The 18,655-nt window shown below is 45.3% G+C and overlaps 1 protein-coding gene and 1 long non-coding RNA gene across 4 annotated transcripts in view; both read left to right on the plus strand.

Moving 5' to 3' along the window:
* The first annotated feature begins 1,602 nt into the window (after positions 1–1,602).
* On the plus strand, positions 1,603–2,925 carry LOC135321411 (uncharacterized). The gene is made up of 3 exons (XR_010381157.1): positions 1,603–1,658; positions 2,217–2,422; positions 2,841–2,925. It is a non-coding gene; the product is annotated as an uncharacterized LOC135321411 (long non-coding RNA).
* Positions 2,926–5,219: 2,294 nt separating this feature from the next.
* Positions 5,220–18,655, plus strand: part of SUSD6 (sushi domain containing 6) — an 85,131-nt gene continuing 71,695 nt past the window's right edge. Inside the window, exon 1 of one of the 3 annotated variants that reach the window (XM_031453936.2) lies at positions 5,220–5,483. The gene's annotated coding sequence lies outside the window, so the exon portion shown is untranslated. Of the gene's footprint in view, positions 5,484–5,728; positions 5,878–18,655 lie in introns of those variants that run through there. The other 2 variants (XM_064486065.1, XM_031453939.2) reach the window with 2 other exon arrangements.

The raw sequence follows: 18,655 nt of genomic DNA on the forward strand, positions 1-18,655 counted from the left end.
CGTGAGTCTGTTTCTTTTTTTGTTATATTCACTAGTTAATTTTATTTTTTAGATTCTACATATAAGTGATATCATATAGTATTTGTCTTTCTCTGTCTGACTTATTTCATTAAACATAATACCCTCTAAATCCATCCATGTTGTTGCAAATGGAGAAATTTCATTATTTTCTATGGTTGCGAAGTAATTCATTGTATGTAAATACCACATCTTCTTTATCCATTCACCTGTTGACAGACACTTAGGTTGCTTCCATATCTTGGCTATTGTAAATAATGCTGCTATGAAAATTGAGGTGCATGTATCTTTTCGAATTAGTGTTTTCATTTTTTTTTCAGATAAATGCCCAGATAAATTGTTGGGTCATATGGTAGTTCTGTTACCGAAAAATCAGCCTCTGCACCCCAGAAAGTGAATTCAAACTCAGAGGCAGAGTTTGGGGAGCAAAGAAGAGAGTAGCTTCATTGCTTTGCTGGGCAAAGGGAACTCAAAGCGGGCTAATGCCTTGGAAACTGTGAATCCATCTTGGGGTTGGGGTCTTGAAGTTTTACAGAAAAACTGGATGGAACAGAAAAGGTGAAAACAATCAGGGCATTTTACAGGGTGTTACATTCTCTTCATCTTGATACCAACTTGCTGTTTTATGGAGGAACTTAGGAGGGTCTGCCCATTTTCCTGAAGTTCAGTCCATGACCTTCTTTCAAGACCTCTAGGGTAAAAAAGGATTAAGTTATTCTAAGAAAAGAATGCACAGGGAGGGAGGCTCGTTCGTCATAAGATAAGTTTAGCTAAAAGTACAGGACTGAACAACTCAATAGCCATCTTGTTAGTCATTTGAGAAACCTCCATACTGTCTTCTCTAATGGCTGTATCAAAAATTTACATTCCCCAAAACTTATAATTTATTTCATCTTACATATATAATTTAATTTTTAATGAGGTCTGTGTTTAACAACTGGCTCACAAAAATCTTGGAAATTTACAGTTGGTTCTTGAGCCGCAGCATGAGCAAGCTCCAGCACAACACTGCAGGTAATCAGCTCTGATCTCCCCGTTAAAAATCACATCTGGCTTTTGCATTGCAAACTGCAGTTGCATTCCCTGAGAGGTAAGCAGGCCTGGCCCTGCTACTCAGTAACTGTGACCTTAGCCTTATCTTTAACCTCTCATCCTCAATTTCCTCATTCCACAAAATGGAGATAATGATATTCATACCAAGTTGACAGACTGCTGCAAAGATTAAATGAGATCATGTACATAAAGCTGTTAGCACACTGCCCAGCAGACAGTAGGGTGTACTTAGTGAATGGGCAGTGACTGCCAGAGCTTCACAGCCCCGCCTCTGCCTCCGCCTCCCCGGACAGCCTGAAGGAGGGGCCACTCCATTCCTCATCCACCTGCAGTCAGAGATAGCAGAACCAATCGAAGAAAGGGAAGGGGTGTTGAATGACTGGGAGCAGTGTGGGTGGGGATTGTGGACTGTGTCCAGAATGGCCTCAGGCCACCACTACCCCCAGTGCCTTGGTCCTTCCTGGCTGGCTGCCTCCTAGAGTCACTGCCCAGCCCTCGGGCAAAGGCCAGGGAGGAGAAGCAGAAATCAGTCTGGCAGGTGCCTGTGGAAGGGGGATCTGGGCAGTTACCGTCTGATGACACAGCAGGTAGAGGCACTCTTTGCTACCTTGGCTTATCTTGAGTGTAAAATGGGGCTGATACTTTTACCCTGCTTACCTGGTCTGTGCCAGAGATAAAAATGTCATCAAGGACATGTCAGTGCTTCAGAAAAGCAGGAGGGGCTGGGTCACCCTATCACGCGCATACCTGCTGACTGGGCAGCGTCAGGTGCACATCGCCTCAGGTGCACGTTTTCCAGAGCTGGGTTTGGGGCTGGGGTGTGCACGGAATCATAGTTCCTGCTCTGAGCTCTGCAAAGCCCTTTGAGATCAGGGGCCAACAGGGACTGGGCCACCAAGCCTGACTCTCACAGGTTCCTGACACGCTCGAGGAGCGGGCAGTGGTAGCCTGAGGCCCTTCTGGCCTCACCAGACAACCACCTAAGCTCAGGGTCTTCCTCCCCAAAAGTGGGAACCACCCCTGAGCTCTGCAGACCCAGCCCTGCCTGGCCCACCCATCTGGGACTCTGACTTTCTGTGGTGACGGTGGTTTGAATGCCACCACCTCCCCTGGATTCAAGTGGGTTTACATGTTTACTTTCACAGGGCTTTGGAGGCTGCCCAAGGAATCTTGAATCGAAACAGGAAACCCCACGCTAATTCCCCTCTCAGGTTAGGCAAACCAGAAGTCTGCTCGTTGCCTCAACTTCCTTGCGGGTGTAACTGGAGGATAACAATGTCTCACTTTATGGGGAGGTTGTGTGGATAACATGAGCTGGTGTGCAAGTGCTCTACAAAAGATCAATAAATGTGTAAGGACCATTTATTTGCTGTTTTTATTGGGGACAGAATAATTTACACATGATTTTCACATGATTTATTTGAAAAAGTGTGACTTTTGGAAAAAACAGGAATGAATTCTGGTTTTGGTTTTGGTTTACGGTGTATTTTTTTAAATTGAAACTATGAAGTTTTTGATGTCACAAAAATCTTTGAGACTGTTTCCTCAGATGTAAAATGTTTTCATTTGGGGGTGTTGTCAAAATTCATGGTTACATGTATAAAGTCCCTACCAAATACCCGGCACACAGTAGGTGCTTAATAAGTAGTAGCTGTCATTCCTGCTGTTATATGTAATAATGATGGCAACAGAGAAATCAAGTATAACTGACCTTTGAACAACATGAGTTTGAACTGCGCAGGTCCACTTACATGAGATTTTTTTTCCAGTAAATACTACAGTACTACACGATTCCCAGTTGATTGAATTCAGGAATGTGGAACCGTGGGTACAGAGCAACTCTGTACAAGGTGGGTTGACTATAAGTTACATGCAGATTTCTGAGTGCAAAGAGGGTTGATGCCCTTAACCAGATGCAGTCCAAGACCTGCTCCAAGTCTGAGTTTGTTCTGTGGACACTGGGAGGTCCAGGGGAGGAGTTTTAGGTGGTGAGTAACAGATATGCATAGGTTCTCAGAAGCCCTTTTACAATGTGAGAGGTGGAGGTCTTGTGTGAGGTCACTGAGGGGTTAGTGGCCCAACTGACTGCAGTGCAAAACCAGGGGCTCCGATGCTGGGCCTAAGCCATCTTCCTTTACACTCAGCTGCCTTCCAGGATGATCTGCTCCCTCTTCTGTCATCTCTAACTCCTCCCCTGCCCCTCCCCTTGCCTCCTTCCATTTGTTTCCTTCCTGGGCCTTAGGCCTGCCTGGGGTGTTCCTGCAGACCATACAGGGTTGCTGGGGTCTGTGGCAGGTCCAGGCAAATCTGATGTTTGCTATTCAACCCTCTTAGTGGTCTGGGTAGTGCAGCCCCAGTAGAGGAGGGAAATGAGCAGGAAGGGAGGGTGTCCATCTTCTCCATGAGTTGGGACCCAGGAAATTCAACCAAGTACATATGAAGATCTAACTGACTTTATTCAACAATTCAGGTATCAAGGTAGCATCCCGTCTACCAACTAGAAGGGGACTCAGAGAGGTTGCACAAAATGGAAGGTTTTTGTAGGAAGAAGGGTGGGGCAAGGGAGCTATTAGCAAAAGAAAAGAAAGGATTTGTTTTAGGCCTGAATATGAACATCTTCTTTTTGGGGGAGAGAACTGGCGAGGGTTTCATGGTGTAAATTGTGGAATGGAGAGGGCCCATGTGATTACTATGTGACAGCACCTCATTGGTGCTGACCAGAAAATTCCAAACTGGTTAAGATTACATTTATGGTGAAGGTCAAAACTGCAATTAGGTTAGGTATTATATCCGGGTTTGGTGTCATGGGCTTTATCATCAGGGACACCATTTTGGGCCTGTTGGTTTTCTCTAACGAAACTCAAGGAGGAAAGAAGGCAGAGTAAGGCAGGCTTATGGAAAAGGAAGCAGCAGCCATAGGTTTTGTGGGTCCCAGAAAGGAGGCTTCTTTTGGGGATGGGTGTGTGTGTGTGGTGGGGTGTGGGGAGGCAAGGGGACTCTGCTTGCTTTGTTTGAGCTACCTCAAAAATATGACCCGTTAATTCACAGCACTTTTTCAGAGAATCTACTAGAACTAAACTAGATGAGAGGCCCTTGTCCAAAGGGCACCTGTGACGAGAGCCTGCTCCACCCAAGCTGCAGCTGAGGCTGAAGTCTCTGAGTCCAAGCACAGACTCTGGTACTGATTCTCCAATAGGAACGCCTCAGTGTTTATTGAGTGCCTCTGAGACAGGCACTGTTCAAGGTCCTGGGGCACAAAGATAAAAAAAAGTCACAACCATTGTCATCAAGGGGTTAAAAGCCCTATAAACACATAGAGAGGGCTTATCTCCTAGGGCCCCAGTGAGACCACCAATCGCTGTAGCTATAAAGTACACACACTGCTTACATAGCATATGTTGGAAAAATAGCCCCAGGAGGAAAGGCTCAGGATGGTAAATAAAGTTAGAAGTGTGTCGGGCTTCTAGCCCAGACTCTGCCAGTCCTTACTCTGAACTTCAGTTTTCTGAACCTTGAGGTCCGTCGCGTGCTTTCAGTATGCTGAGAAATAACTTTGGAATGCTTGTTAAAATAGATTCTAGAGCCCAATCCTAACTTTTTTGAATCAGAATGGCTCGACAGGGGACCTCAAATCTGCATTTACCCCGGGGGGTAATTTTGAGGTCGACAGGCTTCGCACCATAGTTAGAGAAGTACTGCTTAATGGAGATAATGACCAGCTTCAGCGACAGGCCTGGGAACGATTCAGGTGCTAAGAAGGCAACATGAATGAAACCGTCTTGTCAACTGGAGAGCAAACCAATTCTTTGCAAATAACAGTAATCCCATTATCCAAATAATATCCAAAAAATCCAAATGATAGTACTAATAATAGTAGTAAAACAACTAGAGAGCGCACCGCAAAGGCGTCGCAGTCTGAGTCCGTACGCAGCACAATTGGTGTGACTGTCCCTTTAAGGGCCCCCCCACCCCATCTCTCCTCCCGCGGGGCGTGCAGGCGGGCAGGCGGCGCGTGCGTTCTGGCAGCCGTCGACCGGCAGGGCCTCCCAGCGGGGCGGTCCCGGCGGCGCGACGCCGGCGCTTGTTGCGTGCGCGCCTGGCCCCGCCCCTCGACCGCCCCTTCCCCTCCCCTTCCGCGGGCCTCCCCCGCCCGCGCGGTACAGCTGGGCTAGTGACGCGGGCACTGCTGCCGCCGACGCCGTCGCTTTCCATTCTCCTAAGCCGGCGACAGCCTCGTTCCCTGCCTCCCGCCTCCTCCTCCCGCAGCGCCGGCCAGCGCCAGCCAGACAAGGGTACGCAGGGTCTCGCCTAGACCCAAGAGGGCTGCGGGCGCGCGCAGGCGGCGGAGCTGATCCCGGCGCCGCGGAAACAGCGAGCGCCTCCCTCCCGGAGGTCGCCGCGCTGTTCCCCGGGTGAGTTGTCACAGCGGCCGGGGGGCGGCGGGGCCGGGCATTGTGTCACTGGCGCGCCCGGCCGGCTGTCAGGGGCGCGGGGCCGGCGCGCACCGCCGGACAGGGACGCTGGGGAGCCGGGGCTGGCCGCCTGGCGACGACTTCTCTCCGCGCTCCCCGCGCCGGCCCCGCTGTCACCCCGACGCCCGGCGGCGAGTCCTGCGCCAGCGTGGGCTGGGAGGGCGGCGGGGTGGGCTGTGCCGGGGCCGGGAGGAGGACCAGACGGCCGGTTTGCGGCCGGGAGCGTGGTGGCCGGGATCGGGGCGCGCCACCTGGGCCTCGCCGGGCGTGCGGGGTCGCGCTCCCGCCGGGAGAGCAGGGTGGAAGCCACACTTTACAGGTCTCTGGAGAGAAGGTAGGCAGAAGCTGTCTTTCTTTATTAGTTACCATTTCCCCCTCAAGCCGACATAGGTTGCGGGTCCTGCGTAGGGGGCAGGATTGACTTGGCGACTGTTGACTTCCGAGGACACCTTGGAGCCCGGGTGTGCGAGCACCGGAGCTTTTTGGAGACCCTTGCGCCAGTTCTGGATTTTAATCTCAAAAACTTTTCTTATTATCCGGGCTGAGACGCACCGAAACCACTTCCTGTTTGTGTATGTAGATTTTTTTCTTTTTGCTTCTGGTTTTTGGAGACTCCAAAGATTGATGTAGGTCTGACCCTCCTACAGGGTTGTGACCGTGGGGCTGCTGAAGTGGAAAAAGTTACCTGTAACGAGGTCGGTTTAGGGGGACCGTAAGACCCAGAAGAAAAGCGTCAAAAACAAGGCTTTGGCTGATACGAGGGAAGTTCACGTCTTGGCTAAGAGGCCTGATGCTGCTGTTTCCATCGACTGGCCCCTCAGTGGCAGGCTTCTCGCTGGGCTCTGTTGCTCTTGCTAACTGGGCTAGTGTGTGCTCGGTACAGGAGTGCAGTAAAACTACTCAATTCATTTAAACTCCCTTTCTCCGTCTACAGAGATGGCAAGTATGTCTTTCCATCCTTTGCACTGGTTGATTTAGTTCTTGCTGTTTTCACTGTTCTAATTTAAAATATACGTATGAATGGTGTGAATTCATACACACACCTTTGCTGTTTCGGGAATTCCACACCCAAATTATTGCTGTTGAGTGGAGGCTAGTAGAGACATGTGCTTGGCATTGAGTTTTGATTTTTTGGGGCTTTACATTTTTAGATAGATGCATATTCAGCCAGAAATGAAAATTTTTACAGAGTCGGATGGGGGAGTTTGTCTGCTTTCGCCTCAGTAAAGGAGGTATTTTTAAATCAATAAAAAATGTTAAAAAAAAATTACACCTTAAAAAAAAAAAAGGAGGTATTTACCAAGACAAAAGTAATAGCAGTAGAGAAGTTCCTGAGGAGGTACTGTGAACTGACCTTTGTCCCAAGAGCTTTACTTTCTTGATCTCATTTAATAAACAATAAACTTTCATGATATATTGTCATTATTACCATTTTTTTCAGATGGGACCAAAGCCAAACAAATTAAATAAGTAGCCCAAGGTCACAAAGATAGCTCATGAGAGAGCCCACACTCATAACTACTAGATTATACTGTTGATTTCTAGTTTACTTACCGTTTTTGGTGAAATTGAAATGGGAGTCTTTCTAGAACCTACTTCTTCAGGCTGTTTCTCAGATAATGTGTGTTCTTATCTCTTTCCCTAGGGGACACATTTATGGTACCTTTGCACAACATTTGTGCATTCATCCTTTTATTCAGTAGTGGTAAGTATGTGATACAGAATGTATGCCAGGCCATGTGTTAGGTATTGGGGTTATGGCAATCAGTAAGACAGAGCCCAGCCATATTCTCATGAAGTTCACAGTCTTTAAGTCAATTTATTTTGATTTATATTGTTAATTTTCATTGGTGGTTGTTTGGTGCTTAAGGAACTTTTGCCCAATGTGTTAGAGGGCGATGCTGGCAATGAGGTTTGATAGATAGGACCTCTGTCCACAGAGTGACTTTTTGGATGCTGTAGTAGAAAAGACATATGAAACAAATCCTCAGGTACAGCTTGACAGGGACAGGCCCCTCGGAGCTCAGAGTAGGGCCCTGCTCTGCCCTGCAACGTTTAAACCCTGAGAGCAAACCCATTGTCAAGTGGCAGAGTTCAGTGTATTTGTTGAGGCCTGCCTTCTCAAAACTTAGAATTTGGGCAGATAGAAGAGGAAGGAAGGTAGAATGAGGTGTTAGAGACGCAGCTGGCAGATGAAGAGACTTTAGCACTTTGGCTTCCTGGCAGGTCTCAGTCATGTGTTGGTTGAACTTGTGCTCTTATGTAATGGTGCATCTCCTGGCAGGGGATTTCCTTTCTTGCTGTTGCCGGGGCAGCAATTCCTATAGCTACCCTCCCCCTCCACACAGACACACACGTACCCTTTAAAGGGAACAATTCACCTGGCTTTTTAAAAGTAAGAAATTATTTCAAATTTATTGCCTTGGCGTTGTTTCACTCCCTCCATGCTTTTCCATCCTCTAGAAAAGAAAACTTGCCTTATGTTTTAAATCTTTTCCTTGTACTCCTTTTTGATATCCTGAGTTCTCCTGACAACCAGGAGATAACTACTGGTATCTATCTGTGGCCTCAGAGAATTACAGTGTCTTTAAAAAAATTAATGAGTGACATACTCTTCCTCATTTCTGAACCAAAATAGGTGACTGGGGAGAATGTCTCTAGCAGAGAGCCGCTTGCAGGCAGAGAAGGGAGGCCAGAGAGCAAACATGCTCCCAATTCGCTCTGAGAGGCAGCAGCAGGGATGCGATGCCCCCTTGGAGGCCTGAATGTCCGCAGATCCACTCTCCCCACTTGTGTAATTGCCATGTATGAAGCATCTTACTGAGCTCCTGAATTGACATGCGATCTCCTAGCTGACAAGCAGATGCATTTTCCCTCTTCTGTCTACCTAGACAGCAGGGAAGTCTTGTGTAGAGGGCATTCCTTCAGGCAGTAGGAGCAAGATGTGAAGGAACAAATCGAGGAAGAAGCCCGGTGCCTTTTTTTTTTTTTTTTTTTAACTTTGAAAGCAAATATTGCTGTGGTACACACTTGAATGTTGAGGATTGGGACACTTGGGTTAAGGGTAAGCATTGGGACAAATGCTTGTATGATAATAGAGACTTTTTCTCCTGGTTTCTTCTAAAGATGGCTTCAATCTGGGGGCCAGCCACATTTCCTACCATGATGAGATTTCATTTAATAGAATGGCTTTTTGAAAAAGTAATATTCTTTATATGTACTTAACTTTGGAGGTGGTAATTAGGTTTTTAATTAATTAATTAATTAATTAATTGATTAATTAATTAATTTTAATGGAGGCACTGGGGATTGAACCCAGGACCTCATGAATGCTAAGCATGCACTTTACTACCACTGAGCTATATACCCTCTCCCTGCTAAAAAAATTAATATTCTTAAGTTATATTGCCATATTTCAGGAAGCTTGGAAATTGGAGCAGCAAGTAATAATGCCTGTAGTGTGGTAAGGCTGTTTCCCTATTGGTGAGAATGAAGGAGGCAGCTTGAAGTTGGGGCTGGGGGTTTGTGATGGATATTTGAAGCTGCTAACAGCTGTGGATCTGAGATCAGTGAAGCAATTTCAAGATAACATTGAGTATCAAGATCTGTTCACTCCTGCCCTGGATTGTATTCAAGGCAACAACCATTGTTCCCTTAGAAGGCTGTAGTTTCAAGTGTCTCCGTGTAAAACCTTTATCTGAAAAAATAGAGGTGCTGGGGAAAGAGGCACCTCTTTGAAGGGTTAGGTTTTAGTGGCAGAGCCTATCAGGCGCCTGTGGGTGTTTCCTTTTTCTTGTGCTCACTTGTGTCTGTGATGGTGTCCTTTTTCTTCCCCTTTTAGTTCTTTGGCCTAGAAACCAGCAGGATTCCTCTGTTTGCTCTCTCATCCTCTGGCTCTTGCCTGATCGTGGAAGTCTCCACTCTATTGGTAGACCTTGCCCTGGTGCCGAGCTGGGTCACTGCAGCTATGAAAGGCCACCTGTGCTGCCGGCAGGGTTAGGGGACAGTTGAGTCTCTGTGAAGGTACTGATAATAGCAACAGCAGAAAATGCAGCGACTGTAGTGAGAACTGAACGGGTTTCACAGATGCTGGTGTTGCCTGTGATGTCTTCTCCCTCCCTGGCTCTTACATCTCAGAAAAGGAAAATAGCCACCCTTGAAGCATCTGAAGGCTGCATGCCAAGAATTTATGCAGTACTCCAGAAACAGGATATTATTGAAGCATTTTTCTCAAGCAGAAACAGATGTAGTTCCCTGTTACTGTCGCCAGTGTTAGTAGATCCTTTAGATTACCTGATAGCAGTGTGCCCTTAAACGTACTTCCCCACCGCCCCCCCGACACATATGCAAGTATTAGCCTTTTTTTTTTTTTTTTTTTTGGCAGACCCCTGTTGCTTGATTAGGGGAAACTTAGCCTGGGACTCCTGATGACTGATGATAGTAATAGGTTCCCAGTCAGTTTGCAGACAGCAGAGGTGGTGCTGACAATTCTTTATTACTCAAAGAGGATCTTCTGTGGTGAACAATTAAATGACTCAGGGTTCTTTCTTCCTGTAGTTGGAGATTGGACATAAAACCTCAGAGAAGACATAACAAATAGGGACTTTTTCCCAGCCTCGCCTTTCTTTCTATCCCTTTTTAAGGAGGGGGAAATTCTGATCTTTCCAGATCCAGCCTCCTGCCAGCAGTGACTTGCCTTCACCCACAGTTTAAAAGTAGAGTGTGAATTGCCCTATGTGTAGACTCTCCTTGCTGAAATTTTGGCTAGACTAGGTTTTGGCTTCTGAAAAAGCCAGGAAAATGAAACTGGCTTCTTGGAATGGGATAGGAGGAGTGTTTATCCCATTCTTCCTTCTTTGGGTTGTTCTAAGTTGATCTTAATAAACTAAGTGGATGGAAGTTTAAAAAAGGGAACTTGAAAAAGAGAACAAGATGGTTTTGCTTATTTTGCATTTTAAGTTATAATGAAAGCAAACTGAGAAGACTGAGGGTTTTTTTGTTGTTGTCAATACACTGGTACAAGATTACAGAAAGCTTGGAAAATAGAGTGGGGAAAAGTCGCTTTGATTCTACCATCCTAACACAAACATCATTTCCATGTATTCTTTTTCTTTTTAGTTGGTAATCCCTGTACATTCAATTTTGTATTTTTTTTTCATTTAACATTATAACATAAACACTTCCTATAATGACATAGAGCTTTTAAAATTATTTTTAGTGACTTTACGGTATTCCGTCAGTTGTAATTTAAATACCCTCTCATACATCTAGATTATTTCCAAGTTTGCTCAAGGAGTTTTGGGGGGGTGGTTTTATTTTGTCATATTACATGTTTTTCTAAACAGCTTTATTGAGACATCATTTGTATGTTATAAAGTTTACCCATTTAAAGTGTACAGTTCAATGGATTTTAGTATATTTACAGAGTTGTCCAGCCATCACCACAGTCTAATCTAATCTTAGAACATTTTCATCACTCCAGAAAGAAACTATTAGTAGTCACTCCTGATTCTTCTATGATCCCCCTAGCCCATGGGCATCACTAATCCCCTCTCTATAGTTTACCTATTTGGACATTTCGTATGAATGGAATCACTTATACAATATGTGGTCTTTAGTGATTGGCTTCTTTCACTTAGCATAATGTTGAGATTTACCCATGTTGTAGCAAATATCAGTACTTCATTCAGCTTTATTGCTGAATAATATGTTTAGATATACCATATTTTATTTATCCATCCATCAGCTGATGAACGTTTGGGTTCTGTTTTTTGGTTATTATGAATAATGTTACTGTGCACCCATGGGTTTCGTGTAGACATACGTTTTTATTTCTCAGGGAGATATTTTAAAAGCTGAGTCCATATTTCTACTTCAGAATTCACGTTCTACTGGGTTATGTAGTTTGGGCAAGAAAAATGTAGCCAAATCTCTTGGTCCTATGGTGTTGAAGATATTGCCCTGAATTAAGAAAAAATGCTACGAAAAGAAAAAGAAAAAAAAAACAAATCATGTGTTTATGAAGTTTGAACTTTCTGATAGTATTGTTTCCAAATCTTTGGTGCAGAACTTTAAATAGTAGTGAGGGTTGACAGATGGAATAGTGCCTAAATTTAGTGCACAGGTACTGCTACTTAAAAAAAAAAAAAGAGGGTTTTCAGTGAAGCCTCAGTTCTAAATTGCATCGTGTCTTTTAGAGAGAACATTACCAGGAACTCCACAGAGCCTTCCTTACCAAGTGTAATTTATAAGTACTCAGAAGTTCCTTTTCCTTATGAAAAATTCCTTGTGGGAGTTCTATACATCTGCTTGGAGGCTACTGCTAGACAGGGGAGTGGAATGCTTACTGGATAGAGAGCCAGCCGGGGAGGGGGAGGGGGAGGGGCTGCGAGTGTGGTTTAAACCTAGGTCTGAGAAAGAATGCTCTTTAGAACAGCTCTTACAGGCTCTTACTGGTGGACCTTAGTTGCACCCGAGGTTAAAAATATAGATCACGCCAGACACAAAGAGGAACAGATGGTGCTGCTGGGCGTATCATTTCCTCTACAGTATCTACCCCTGGGTGGTTTTACATCATAGCAGCCATATTACTGAAATAGTGCAATGCCTCCTTTCACTCTTGTCCTCATTGAACTCCTGGCATTCATGATCAATAACTGGTCTTGCTTTTCTTTCTCCTAGATCCCCACCAAAAGCGCTTGAGAGTGTGTATTTGCCAGCCATGTAATTTTTCATCAGAGGTTTCAATATGGTTCTACCTCTACAGAGCACATGCCCTTTGTCCAACAAGCCTGACAAAAACTAGGAACTGGAACTATCTTCTCTTGTACCTGTTTTAGGTTCCTGTACCTGGAGGCAAGCCCAAGGACCACTCTTTCCAGAAGCTCCCCACCATGTGTAAATGTGTGTGAATTCAGCCATAACTTCCCTGCCACTATTTACGGTTCCCAAGTCCTAGGAGTCTTGAAAGGCTGAGTGAGGAGACAAGACTCTGATCTGAAGATCTGAATGCTTGATTATAGCATCCAGGTATTACCAAAGCTGCTTACACAGCGACCACGTATGTGAAAGAGGGAGCTTATGAGATGCTAGAGTTGGAAGAATGGGCCCTCGGGGATGGGCTCATTTTACCTCCTCACTTTATAGAATGGAAAAATGGGAAATGGTTGTTTGCTCAGAGCTGATTTCCCTGAGTGGCGACAGGGCCAGCAGAGAAGCCAGGGCTCCAGATTCTGCATCTAGTGCTTTTTCTATCCTCGTGTGATCAACTTCTCCTCTGGCCCTGTTCCAGGAAAGGAGATTGGAGCCCAGAAGGGTATGTGGTTCATTTCGTTAGGAACAAATTCATATCCCTTCTGTGATTGTGGTTTTGAGTCTAATAGTGAAATTATGAAGGAGAAAGAGTCTTTAAATTCAGTTTTTCTGAGGAAGAACTGGTTTTAAAACAGGAGTTATTCTGAGGTTGAGCTTGTTTAACTCTTATCTCTGTGCTGTGCTTCCTTGCAATTTAGAAAACACCGTCTGTCTCCAGGCCGATGGGATGTGTTCTCTGAACATTTTCCCCATGGGTCCTGCTTGCCCAGGTGGGCCAGTGGCAGGTGCTGGTGGCATCCTAGATGTAGTCAGTTGCCCACTGTGTGGGAACATGCTGTCAGGGAGGGCTGACAGCCCCTCCCTTTCACCCCGTTAGCAGACCAAAGCCCTTCACAACTGTGGTTCTGATTTCCTCAGGTTTATTTTATGTGGGATCAGCCACACATCCAAATGCAGTGTGAACACACATCTCTGTGTCTCTAACCAGCCAGGAAGGAAACAGACTTCTTGGGTTGAGGTCATATATGCTTGCTTTCTCCATCCCGGGAATTCAGTGAGCAGTTTGCGTTCAGTGGGTGCTGCTTTCAGTTGGCATGCTCAGGACATTTCTAGAGAATTAACAAATGGTATTGGCCAGTCCACACCTTTATCAATCCTTGCTTCTCATTCACCCCCAGGTAGAAACTCTGCCATGGGGAGGCCATCTACCTCATTTCAGTCCTGTGGGGATTTTATTTGTTACACAACAGGATGGCAAGAAAAACAGGCTCTGGGTTTCATAAGATTTCAGATTTCATCGGTCCATCTTATTTTCCCCTTTACACGCACCTTCAAGTCATTATAATCTGTGAGCTGAAAATCTGGTTGGGCTGTGACATTGGGCTGGTGGGAGGTGAGTAGATGGTTGCTGCAGAAACTGAAAGGAAGGAAGTAAATCAAGTCATTTATTTGGCAGGTATTTAGTGAATGCCGGTGGTTGTTCAGTCCTAGGTAACAGTTGTGAACAAAGAACAAAATGGACACAACACTTGCCCTCGTGAAGTCAACAGTCTGGGGGCATACCCATGGGTTATTTAATTTGAGAGCAGCCATGGAGGAATCTGTTGTGCAAAGCTGGCTTTCAGCTTGGCTTTTCTGAAGGAGTGGCTCTGGTTTTTTCAGGGACACTTGTGCTCCAGACCAGCAGTCTCCCTGGAAGGGAGGAAGGCTTGAAAAATATCCTTGGAGAATTCCTCCTGACTTCTCTAGCAGGAGAGCAAGTTGCCTTTCTCTGCAGAGTGAGCTAGGTCTAGGAGTTTCGTCTCATCTGAGGATTCCTGTTTTCTGGCTTTGCGTAATCAATCAATTTTTAATGTGGGAATGTTTTCTGACCCTGAAATATCTTTTTTTTTCTTTTAGTTAAGAGAGAATGAGATGTGGGTCAACAGAAATTGGGAGAAGGGAAATAGGATCAGTGGTGTGAATTTCCTTCAAGCCTCAATTTTAGTAGTTTCTTTGTGTGTGTGTGTGTGTGTGTAATTAGGTTCATTTATTTGCTTTTAGTGGTGGTACTGGGGACTGAACACAGGACCTCATGCATGCCCAGCATGCGCTTTACCACTTGAGCTATACCCTCCCCCAAACCTCAATTTTAGATATGTTAATTTGTGGTGTATCTTTTCCTGGTGTATCTGTGGCTTTATAACTTGCTAGGGACAGTAAAGGACCTGGTACACCACTGGCAAAAATAAGGCCCCCAGTAAACACACATCCTCGTATGTCTTAACCTCTGTGGGAAGCCATCTCTACGTAGGCTCAGGTTCTAGGCTGAGATTGGAAGTTCCCTGAGGTCAGTGACTGTCTCATCCACTTCTTTGTACTCAGCTCCTGGATTAATTGAGTAGTTGGTAAGTGATTGACTAGGTATAGAGGGTTAAAGCAAAAAGGGTGAGAGGGCAAGGTGACTGAGGCCATGAGCCTTGATGACAAGGAATGAAAGAGTGGTATTATTGATGAAATTCTAAAGAGGACATTTGGAGGGAGGCCTGGTTTGAGTGAAAAACAAATATAAACAAGGTGATAAAAGGTTGTTAGCACGAAGTTCACTCTGATGGGTGGCAGGAAAAGAAATACAGCTGAGGAACCATGGAGGTGGGAGGAGGAGAAAGAGAAGGTGTTGGCTGTTGTCCAAAATGTTTTAGTATTTATATATATACATATATATACATAGTATTATAAAACATGTCTACTGTGAATCTTGTTGCAGGAAAGGAAGTAGTTAACACAGGATGGCTTGTTTCTGTTTGTTCTCCAGAACTGAGCTCTTTTAGGGGCAGTTCTTTTACTTCTGAAATTATAAAATATAATTGTGTGGATCATCTTCTTTAAAGGTCTGTGCATGCTTTTGAGAAATCACATCTTTAAAAGAAGGGCTGCTCTCTGCAAATGCTGACTGCTTTTCTTGGGATGTATGTGAGCAATAGCAAATGAACAGATTTCAGAGCCTTTGGTGTTGGTAAAACTTTCTGTGGATGGTAACAAGCAGGTATTTTTCAAACAGCTCATCTGAACTCATTTATTAATTGAACAAGTATTGAAGGCTGTTTCCCGTATAATCATTTTCCCACTGGGATTCTTTGCAACATGCAGCCCAGCAAAGGTTTTGAATTGTTCTCCAGTGTTTTGGTTAGTGTTTTCTCATCATAGATTTCAAGCCCCTTGAGGAGAGAAGGGCTAGTTTAAGTTTCCTCTTTGTTTCCTTTTTTCAGGTTGGGCTTTCATGTTAATAGCAATAAAGATTTCCTCATTTCACAAAGTGCTTTCACATAAGAAATTAGATAGTACTGTGAGTAAGGTTTCAGTCCTATTTTACAAATGAGAAAGTCAAGGCCTTTGGTAACCAGGAGACATTTAGCATTCACTGTGCTTGTATGTAGTGGCACTGAGTCAGCTGGGGCTCACGTTGAATCAAATATTGGTATCTCATGCTGGGAAATACAAAAACTCCTGAAATTGCAGATTTTAACTTGTAATGGAAAGCAATATAACAACCCATTCCCTCATTCCTCACCCGCATCTCAGCATAGGTGCTCTCAAGGTCAGTATGTCAGTACGTCTTTGTGTACTGATGGGACAAAGATATGAAAATGTACGTAAGTTGAAAGGGCGACCTTCATCTCCTAACTAAGGAAAAAGCATTTCCATATAGTCTGAGAGGCTTTTATTTTTGGAGGAAGAGGAAAGCAACAGGGGCAAGCCCTGGTATCTAGAAACCAATGCAGTTTTTGGGTTATTAGAGGGTCCATTTGAAGGGGTGGATAAGCCAGAGCAAAAATTCTAAGTTCCTTGGGTTCTAAGGACTCTGTGATGGGTATTTTGAGGGCTCTGCAGTCTTATTCTGTGTCAGGCATTGTTGCAATCTTGTTCTGTCTTTTTGCAGGTGTGTTCTGACTCTAGGTACCAAGTGTGAGTCCAGGGCCTCCCTGAGATGCTTCCATGCTGTTTCCAAAGGGGGACTGTCTTTGCTTCAGAACTCCTAAGGGCTCCTTCCTTTTTTGCTGACACAGAGACCCAGGGTCTCCTGTAGGTGAGGCTTAACTCCCTCTTCCCCACTGTCCTGCCCTTTCAGAGGCAGAAGATGAGCTTGTGCGGGCAGTGAGGAGGTTAGAGGTGAAGGTCCTGCCCCACCCAGAACAGCTTAGATTTGAAAAACATAAAGCAGTGCTAATGTTCCTGGGGCAGAGTGTGCCCAGAAAGCTGTGTCTGTTTTTTCCATTTGGTTGGGAAAGTGGAGGAGTAAGACTGGCTGTGGGCCAGGCATAGTTTCCCTTTCCTATGGTGAATGAAAATGGATGATTGATTGGAGGAGTGGGTACTGAGTGGGAGGCAGTGGAGGATAGCAGGCCTCGGAATCAGACTCACCCTGCTATCCATCGCAGCTCGGCCACTTACCAGCTGTGTGAACTCTCAGACTTTCAGTTTTATCACTGGTAAAATGGAGAAGATAACATTGCCACTACCTATCTCTAGATAGATAGCTACCAGAATATTAATGATTACCTAGGGTGATGAAGAGTAATAGGAAATTATAACTTCTTAAACTTTCTTTTGGTGTCATTTGAACGTTAGCTGTTGGCATGTATATCTTAAATAATTAAAATTATGTTGAAGAGTTACCCCTCATGAGATTGTTATGAAAATCAAAGTGGGATATTTAAAAACACTAGGTACAGTGTCTAACAACTAAAAGATACTCAAATGGCAGTTTATTTGGGGAAGAAGTGATATTAATTAGTGGTTGACCCTTGCCTTTGTAGTGTTAGGTTTCCCGTCTGGCTGTTTACTTTGGGTAAGTCTGTTAAGCCCCAGTTCTTCAACTGAAGATGGGCGTTGACAGTGGTAGCTACCACACATGGGGTTGGAGGAGACGTGTACAGCAGCTAGCTTGGTGCCTGGCACATAGTAAGCGCTCAGGACATATTATCTGTCGTCAGCTGTTAACCATCTTGGCTATATGCTGGAAGTGAGGTGGGAGTGATGTCCTCTTCATGGGTACAGAATGTGAGGCACAGGGTGGTCTAGGACATGTGTCCTGTCTTAAGGCCAAATGCTGAGTTAGCAGAAATGACGGTGCTGATGCTCGTCTGGCCTGTTGGCTGGGTCGCAAACCAGGGAGCTCTCCCAGGTGGACAGACACAAAGTGCCATCCAGGGCTGTGGATGAGAAACACGCTGCTGGTCTGGACAGTGGGGGTTATCGAGGGTCAGTTTGTCCTAGAGGAGGAGAGGCCAGTTTAGGAGCACATCCTTTCTCTGCTTTCCCGGGCAGATGGACTGCGTTCGGAATGACAGAAGGGAGGGGCTTGTTTCCTCTCGCTTTTCTTTCTCGTCCCCCTGGCTTGGCAGGTGGTGGAGTCCTGACCACTGACCTGTTGTAGCTTCCGTTTTCTCAGCTCCTGCAGTCTGGCCTTCTGTGTGAAACTACCCTGCTGCTGGAGTCCTCGCTGACAGCCTCCTGGCCCCAGTCTGCTCCTCATCTCCTTTGACAAGGCCCATATGGGGATGCTCAACTTCTCCAGGGGAGGCCTCTCTCCACACCCGTTTGTTGCTGCCCATGACTTGCACCTGCTCCTCTGCTGTCCGCCTGTCTGTGGGACCTGAGGATTGAGTTGAAGCCAGACTTGGTGGGAAATAGGTTTTGAACTTTGCTGTTGGGCTCCAATTCTGTATATTCCCATTTCTGAGAGGAAAGAACCCTGAGTGATTTCTGCCCAGTATTGTTTGCAGAGAGTAAGGGAGTCTCATCCTCAGACTCAGTTGTGGGGCCAGAGGTAACTGTGCCCCAGTTTCTCCCCTTGGGTTTGTACAGAACAAGTCTCAGCCTGGCCTTGTCATTTCCCTCTTGATCAGACTTTACTACATGTGCCTTGGCCCCTTCTTCACAGGGGTCACGATATACTTACAGTTGGGGAAAAATACAGGCAATGCAGTGTTTAAAGTTTTACCAATCCAAGTTTGCCTAGTGGATTGGAAGGAGTGTGCATGTTTCTACAGATGGTTGCACTTGATAGTTTTTATCCAGTTTTTCTGCTTCACATGTACCCTTTTCCAAGTTTGCATTTACTGGCTGCTGGCAAACCTTGTAGTCCATTTTCCTTTGGAGTATATCCTTGGTTTGGTGTTGGGTTCACATTTTATGATTAATTCCCCATCAGAATCTGAAGAATTTAAGGGGCCTGCTATTGAGGTACCACTTTTCAGTAATTAACACCAAACAAGTCATTGCACCTCTAGACAAGTCTGCACTGACCCCCAGCTTGC

Source organism: Camelus dromedarius, chromosome 5 (genome assembly GCF_036321535.1).
Source record: "Camelus dromedarius isolate mCamDro1 chromosome 5, mCamDro1.pat, whole genome shotgun sequence".
NCBI classification, from domain to species: domain Eukaryota; kingdom Metazoa; phylum Chordata; class Mammalia; order Artiodactyla; family Camelidae; genus Camelus; species Camelus dromedarius.